The sequence below is a fragment of the Berghia stephanieae genome, chromosome 9 (assembly GCF_034508935.2).
Source record: "Berghia stephanieae isolate SIO BIC M18660-M18661 chromosome 9, UCSD_Bste_1.3, whole genome shotgun sequence".
In the NCBI taxonomy this organism is placed as follows: domain Eukaryota; kingdom Metazoa; phylum Mollusca; class Gastropoda; order Nudibranchia; family Aeolidiidae; genus Berghia; species Berghia stephanieae.
Genome location: NC_088368.1, coordinates 24,087,892 through 24,095,391, shown reverse-complemented (window position 1 = coordinate 24,095,391; position 7,500 = coordinate 24,087,892). Strand labels below are relative to the sequence as shown.

At 34.9% G+C, this 7,500-nt stretch overlaps 1 protein-coding gene across 1 annotated transcript in view; it reads left to right on the top strand.

Annotated features, from left to right (window-relative positions):
- LOC144979903 (uncharacterized) overlaps nt 1-7,500 on the top strand; it is a 39,020-nt gene that overhangs the window by 4 nt on the left and 31,516 nt on the right. The window contains exon 1 of the mRNA XM_078927167.1: nt 1-816. This exon is cut by the window's left edge and continues 4 nt beyond it. The gene's annotated coding sequence lies outside the window, so the exon portion shown is untranslated. The remainder of the gene's footprint in view (nt 817-7,500) is intronic.

Below are 7,500 nucleotides of genomic sequence, written 5' to 3'. Positions count from 1 at the left end.
CAGTATAGGCAGTGTGAACAATGGTGCTGTATACTGACAAAAAGGCTTTTTGAAAAATACTGATTAGAAAAGTTTAATTCATATCTTGATAGATTGAAATAACCACCCATACTCAAGTATGTGTTAATTCCTAGACTTTTATTATTATCGAAACTATGCTATGCGTTTAGGTAATATACATATCTGGTTTGTCCGCCAGACCAATTTTAGCAACACACAAAACTTTATGTGACCTTTAACGTTTATAATATCTGAGAGAGACTTTAGTGGAAACTAACGTATCACAGCTCGCTGTCAAAAAAAAAAAAGGAAAAAAAAAAAAAGAAGAAAAAAAAAGCAAAATCAGAGAGCAAAATGGCGTCTATTTCATTCACTTAATGGGCTTTTTTTTAAGTCTAGGATATAAGACTTTACTTATGGACAAGTTTTGTGTCATTTTAACTTTTTCAATCAATCGATAGAATGACGTCAACATTTTCTGGCCAAGGTTTATAAACGTATTTTTGTCGGTGCACGGTAGAATGGTTGGCTATTTTCCCGTGCCGCAAGACCAGGATTCGATCTTGGTGTGTGTGGACTTTTCGTGTTAATGTGTTTATGATAATAATTTGTTACAGGATCTAGAGAGTACATAGTTGTATTATTATGTGTTAGGTTTAAATGGGACTACAAAATCACACAACGCATAGTGAAAGGAACAGATAAGTCTAATGTGGTTGGTGAATTTGACTATATTATAAGTTCTTCTAAAATGTATTGGTTGGATTGTATTCAAATGATAACAACATAATATTATTGAAAATATTATTGGATAAGGTAAGTTGATTAATAAATGGGCAGGACTTCCTTAGTTTTACAACACTTTTATTATACGAGTATTACACGTACTTAACTCTCTCCTTCCCAGCCATTTTCAGGATTTTCCCCAAAACTTCACACCCACCTAACACAAAACTATATTTTTTTATCACTCAATCTCAATAACAGTAAGTTCTTGCGATAAATAATTTCATTAGCAAAACATGCTCTACAACACACTGTTAATTTTCTTTAAATGTTATGGTTTACAAGAGAAATTTGAATAAGAAAAATGTTGGTTGTATCCTAACGAGTGTGACAATTTTCCTATAGTTGGTAAGGAGAGGGTTAAGCGTTTAGCCGTTGTAGACTTTCATTTAGTTGCAATGTCCATTAAATATTACTTTCTGAGATAAGTTTGATCTTTAGAAATGGTGAGATTATTTCTAATTAATTTCAAAATTCATTTGCAGAGTCGATTGTCTTTTGACTCCCATGGAGAAATTCCAAATGCGTCCGCCACTTGCATTGAAAACCGTAAATAAACGGAGTGATGCAGCTGGAATTAAAGTTGTATTTATCCCCCCTCCCCCCCCCCCCCCCCCTTTTTTTTTTTTTTTTAAATTTCTAACCAATAAACATCAATAAAGAAAAGAAACAAATTTACCTCCATTGGACATTAATACCAAATAATCTTTAATTAAATGTAAAGTGAGCTTTTATATAGCGCAATATCCACTAAACGTGCTCAGAGCACTTTACTGGGGAGGGGGGGGGGGGCGGTCCCTGGCCAACAGCAACATTTGGGACGGGACATGGCGCTTGTTAGGCGATATTACGATTTTTTTTTCGGACAGAGACAACGCTGTTAACGGCCAGGTACTCATTTTACACCTGAGTATGGTAAGAGAATGTGAGTAAAGAGCCTTTTCCAAGGACTCAACTATGCGCCGAGCGAGGCTCGAACCCAGGACTTCCGATTCAAAAGCGAATGTCATACGACAAGACCACATAGCCGCACATCCATTCTCGTCCCTTTTTCGCCATTTACTCGTAATGTAAATGTTGCTGCTCTAAGCTCGAAGAAATAAATAACAGTGTGAAATTGAATGTAAACTTCAATTTAATATACGAAAAACAGATAAAATGGACGTTTCGGGTTTCCCCATTATCAACCCGAAATGTCCATGTTATTTGTTTTCGTATAATATTAAATTGAAGCTTACATTCAATTTCACATTGTTATCCATTTAATCGGAAGTCTCTGCCTATCCATCCTGCTACTAATATAGTAATGCCGACTTATGATTCAATATAAACCTATTCATTATTAATGCAATGCCCGGAGGACTGGTTACAATTTTCCAATGAGGTTTGAACGGGAAAAAGGAAGGCATGACGTCACGACTTTTGCTTCCCATTATTACGGTCTGTATTTTTGTTATGGATGTAACGCAGCGAAACTATTTTGAAAATCTTCCCAATTTGGTTTTCCTTATGAAGTGATTGCGTTTATCGCAGATTATGTCCCTTAGTTGTGTCCAACAGTAGTAGTAGTAGTAGTAGTAGTAGTAGTAGTAGTAGTAGTAGTAGTAGTAGTAGTAGTTGTTGTTGTTGTTGTTGTTGTTGTTGTTGTTGTAGTAGTAGTAGTAGTAGTAGTAGTAGTAGTAGAAGTAGTAGTAGTAGTAGTAGTAGTAGTAGTAGTAGTAGTAGTAGTAGTAGTAGTAGTAGTAGTAGTAATAGTAGTAGTAGTAGTAGTTGTTGTTGTTGTTGTTGTTGTTGTAGTTGTTGTTGTTGTTGTTGTAGTAGTAGTAGTAGTAGTAGTAGTAGTAGTAGTAGTAGTAGTAGTAGTAGTAGTAGTAGTAGTAGTAGTAGTAGTAGTGAACACTATTAAGGGGACAGCTCATCTGTAAACACTTATTTTTTGTACGCTCTACGGTTTCTACGAGTGAATAAACCATCACAAAAATCAAGGAATTATCTTAAACAAAACAAGCTGCAACACTGAGATATCAGTCCGGTGTAGAAAGGTCTTTATAATTGTTCTTGGTCGACGTTCACTTATTTGAAGGTCTGATAACCACATTCATTATGGGCTCATTGTTGTAATGGACAGCTAAAACGTGACGCAAAATATTGTCCATTACAAAAATGTTAAACTTGGCCCATAATTGCGTTTGGATATCAGACCTGCATATATGTGCATGTCGTTTTTTTTGTCCATCCAATCAAGGAAATGAATTTGTAGCAATGACTATCCCGCACAAATCTTTGGGCCTCTTTTTCGCTCACGAAGTGCCCGAATTCGCGTCAAAATATGGGACGAAGCCGTTTCGTATATGCTATTTTAAAAAATTAATTACGACGCTGTTTATCGATGAATATGACTGAAAGTTGGCACACAGTTAGAAAAAAGGTCATTTTAGATTATGTCAAGCGACAAAACTCGTGCGATTACCAGAAGACCGTTAAAAACAGATTTTTACTCTTTGGAGTAAAATATTTCTAAAACTACCGGGCGTGGAGGTTTTGTCGCTGACAAGGTAATACATGAACATTTCTTCTTTTTGGTTGTAAACTTTCATATGAATATGACGAGTAATTTTCCCGTATTTTACAAAACACCATCCTAATTTGCTCTTCAAGTTTCAATCTTTTAATCCATTTATTACGCAAGATACAACCAAAGGTCGAAAAAAAAAATGCCGAAAAAGCGTCCCATATTTTCGCGTTTTTTTCCTCTTTGCGGGTCATCCACATAAATGACACCTTTGAAACTGCATAACTTGTTTATTTATGAATGGATTTTCAAAATTCAAAAACTTTCCTCAAAAAGAGAAAAAAACATTTTTCATAGTCATTGCTAGATAATGCATTCACTCAATATGTACACTTATTTGCACGTCTGATAATCAAGTTCATTATGGGCTCATTGTTGTAATGAAAATGTTTTTAAAATGACGCAAAATATTTTCCCTTCCAACAATGTTAAACCAGGCCCATAATTGCCTTTGGATGTCAGACCGGCTCAATGTGATTAGGATGCGCTATTGGTGTAAGGTCAAGATAACATATAAATGGGGATGTGCTGACGTGTACATATATGCAGGTCTGACATCCGAACCCTCATATGGGTCTAGTTTAACAATGATATAATATAATGGAGAATAGTTTGCGTCATTTAAATAACATTTCCATCGCAAAAATGAGACCATAATGAATAGGGTTATCAGACCTGAAAAAAGTGAACGTTGGGTTGTGCCGAAAGGCCGTTTTTGTGTGACTTTCGATACAAAAATTCTCCAATACTAAGTTATTTGAAATAACTAAGATAGATATTCGTTTTTCATCAATCAGTTGAATGATATAAAATAAAACAAAAACTGGCGAGCTAGCTCCGATCCAATGGAATAGCAGATATTAACGCTTTTCAAATGTTAAAAAAGTGGAGACAGACTATTTGTTTGATGGAATGTATTACTAAAATAGTCCTTCAATAGTCCTTGGGAGTCAATAGGCTCATTGAGCCGAGTTTAATCCGGTTTCTATAGCGTGAAACGTGCAATAGCAATTATTTGCCACAGTTTGGATAGAACGCTAGCACATCGCCAAGAACTTTCTTTATCATTATTACAACCAATACCACTGCATGTTCAACAATTACTATTAACACCGCCACTACTACTTCTACTTCTACTACTATACTATTATTGTTACTACCACGACTACTACTACTACTACTACTACTACTACTACTACTACTACTACTACTATTACTACTACTACTACTACTACTACTACTACTACTACTACTACTCCTACTACTACTACTAATAATAATAATAATAATAATAATAATAATAATAATAATAATAATAATAATAATCCCAATAATAATAATAATAATAATAATAATAATAATAATAATAATAATAATAATAATAATAATAATAATAATAATAATAATAATAATAATAATAATAATAATAATAATAATCCCAATGGTAATAATAATATCAATAGCATATATTATATTATTTTAGATCAAAATTGACATTTTTTGGTCTGTTTTACTAACATAACGAGGTTCTACAAGACTTTTTAAGCATTTACATGATCACATTCTTAACGACTTGTGTTGAAGTGGACTCTCGGGCAATAATGTCCAGGTCCTTTTAATTCAACCCAACTCTACACACTTGATAGTCTTATGCCTGATTACATATTACTGCCAAATACTCCACCAAATCACTTTATTTCCCATTTTGGCTGGAAAACTTTAACTTCAATCACTGATCGATTAAAAGGACCCCCGACTTGACAAATAATGCCAAAGGAGAGAATTTAAAGAGCTGTCGGATTTGATAATATTTTGACAAGTTTGGGGTCCTAATAAATTGATATTTGGTGAAAGCATTTTCTGGCCAAATTTGTTTTGGGATTATTTTTTTTTGTTTTTGTTTTTTTGGCAGATTATATTGATCCTTGCACTTCCCCCGTTATTAAGCACGGTTGACCAAACACTTACCTATGATCCTGTCATTTATGGTGGGTGATCATTGACACTGCCTTCCATTTGTAAACATTTCTTAGAACAAAGGATCGGTTGTTGAATATTCATGGCAATAAAGCTCAAAAATGATTCGTGGGAGAAAAACGAAAAGAAAAAAAAACCCTTTCGGGCCAAATACAAAATAGTTGGAAGTTACTGTGATTTCGGTAGTGCTAAATTTATGTTTTAAAAAATTATGACTTCGCTCCACTAAAGTATAATTTCGGATTCAACAAGATGCTAAAATGAGACTTTAATGTAATAAAAACTACCAGTAATATGACATTTTGGATTTATATAGTTTTTTTTTAAAGACTGGCTTTACACTTTCAATGTGTCTTCTATCCCCCTTATATCTGTTCTATAACTTGCTTTCTGTCTTTGTCTTGGAATGAGATTACTTGGTTTTGTCCTGGCCCTGGCGGAATCCTTGGCTGGGAGGTAAACAGTTAATTGCATAGTTATTGTGTTTTGGGAGATGATATGTTTTTTCCTTGTAAATCATCTCTCTGTTATGTATTACTATATTTGTTATTTTTAATGTATAATGTAAGCATTCGAGTGTATTCCTCTCTGTTTGATCTTGTGCTTGTGTTCAGATGAGACTTATCGGTAAACTCAAACTAAGTACATTGATGGTATGCTCTTGGAATCTACATCTGATCCCTATTTGTTCCCAAGTCCCCTTTGTCTTGCTTATTCTTGGGTACTTTAATTGTAATTCTAGAACTTTTAACTATCCCATTTTCTTCCTTTTTACTGGCGCTGATATAACCTAAATGTCTTGCAAGCGCTGTAAAACCCTTAAAAACAAACAAAACAAACACTTTCAATCAGATTGGAACCAGTATTTCGATTTCACACTTTTGTTCACTTTTGTATTATTTTATCAACTCTGCAAATATGAGACCGTCTGTTTTATCCCTTAAAGAAACTATAAACCTATAAAACCAGCTCTAGTTTCTTTTGTATTTACTATAGAAACAATTTTAGCTTCTAAATCATTCCAGTATTTTACCGTTATGAGGTGGTGGCTCAAGTCGCTTTCTACTCTCTGAACAGGACGTTTGTTCTGTACTGTTACATTTTTATTTCGTTTATAATCTATAGATAGTATGAAGTTGACGTCACTTATGTCTTTGTTATTAGTTTTTGCCATACGCGTTTATGAGTAATTTTCACTAAACTGTATTAACCAGACTTTAAACGTTCAAGGTTATAAATAGTTTTGTGTTGGTCAGCTATACTTCAAGATGGCATTGTTGTGAGCTTCTTAGCCAAGAGTATACTATCTATAATGATTTGTAAACATTTATGCATTCCTCTTTGTGGGATCGTGTGTATTGATAGACTTATAGGTGTTCTCGAACTAAGTACATGGATGGTGTGCTCTTGGAATCGACATCTCTGATCCCCTTTGTCTTTCTTTTTCTCTCGTGCTTTAATTTGTAAATCTATAACTTTTGTTTTTACTACCCCATTTTCATCCTTTTCACTGGCGCTGAAATTAACCTATTGGTGTCGCAAGTGCCATAAAACTCATAAAAACAAAAACAACAGACCCAGATAAACAATTGCTACTCCGTAAATGGTGTTATCTTAAGCCCGCTGCTGACAAACGAAAAAAACAATTCCGACTTTCTAACGGTAGTTGGTAGAGCACTCGCTTCACACGCAAAGGGATCGAGATCGGTCACGGGTGCTGTCGAAATTTTTTTTTCTGATCCCCCTGTCTACCCAGCAGTGAATGGGGAGCTGGGTCTGATAGATCTGGCGGAGAGTACTTTGCGATAGACTAGCGTCTTATCCAAAGGATAGCAAGCAATTGCTATTGTCCTTTTCACGCTATAGAAACCGGTTCCATGGGACTAATGGCTCTGAAGGTCTACTTCTATCAAATTAATTAAGAAATTAGGGAGCAAGCATAGGTGTCAGATATGATTTGACCTGTAACCAGAAGGTTTGAAGTTTAATCCCCAGTCGAGGAATTTGATTTATTTTGGGAGGGAGGAAAGTTTGTTTCTTGTATTTATCTTTCTCTCTTTCTTTACCCGTGGGCAGCTTGGCTCAGCGGTACGATCTTTGCTTCGTACCCGGAAAGTACTGAGTTCGATCACCCGCCGCCGCGCTGTGTGGCCTTCAGCAAGTCA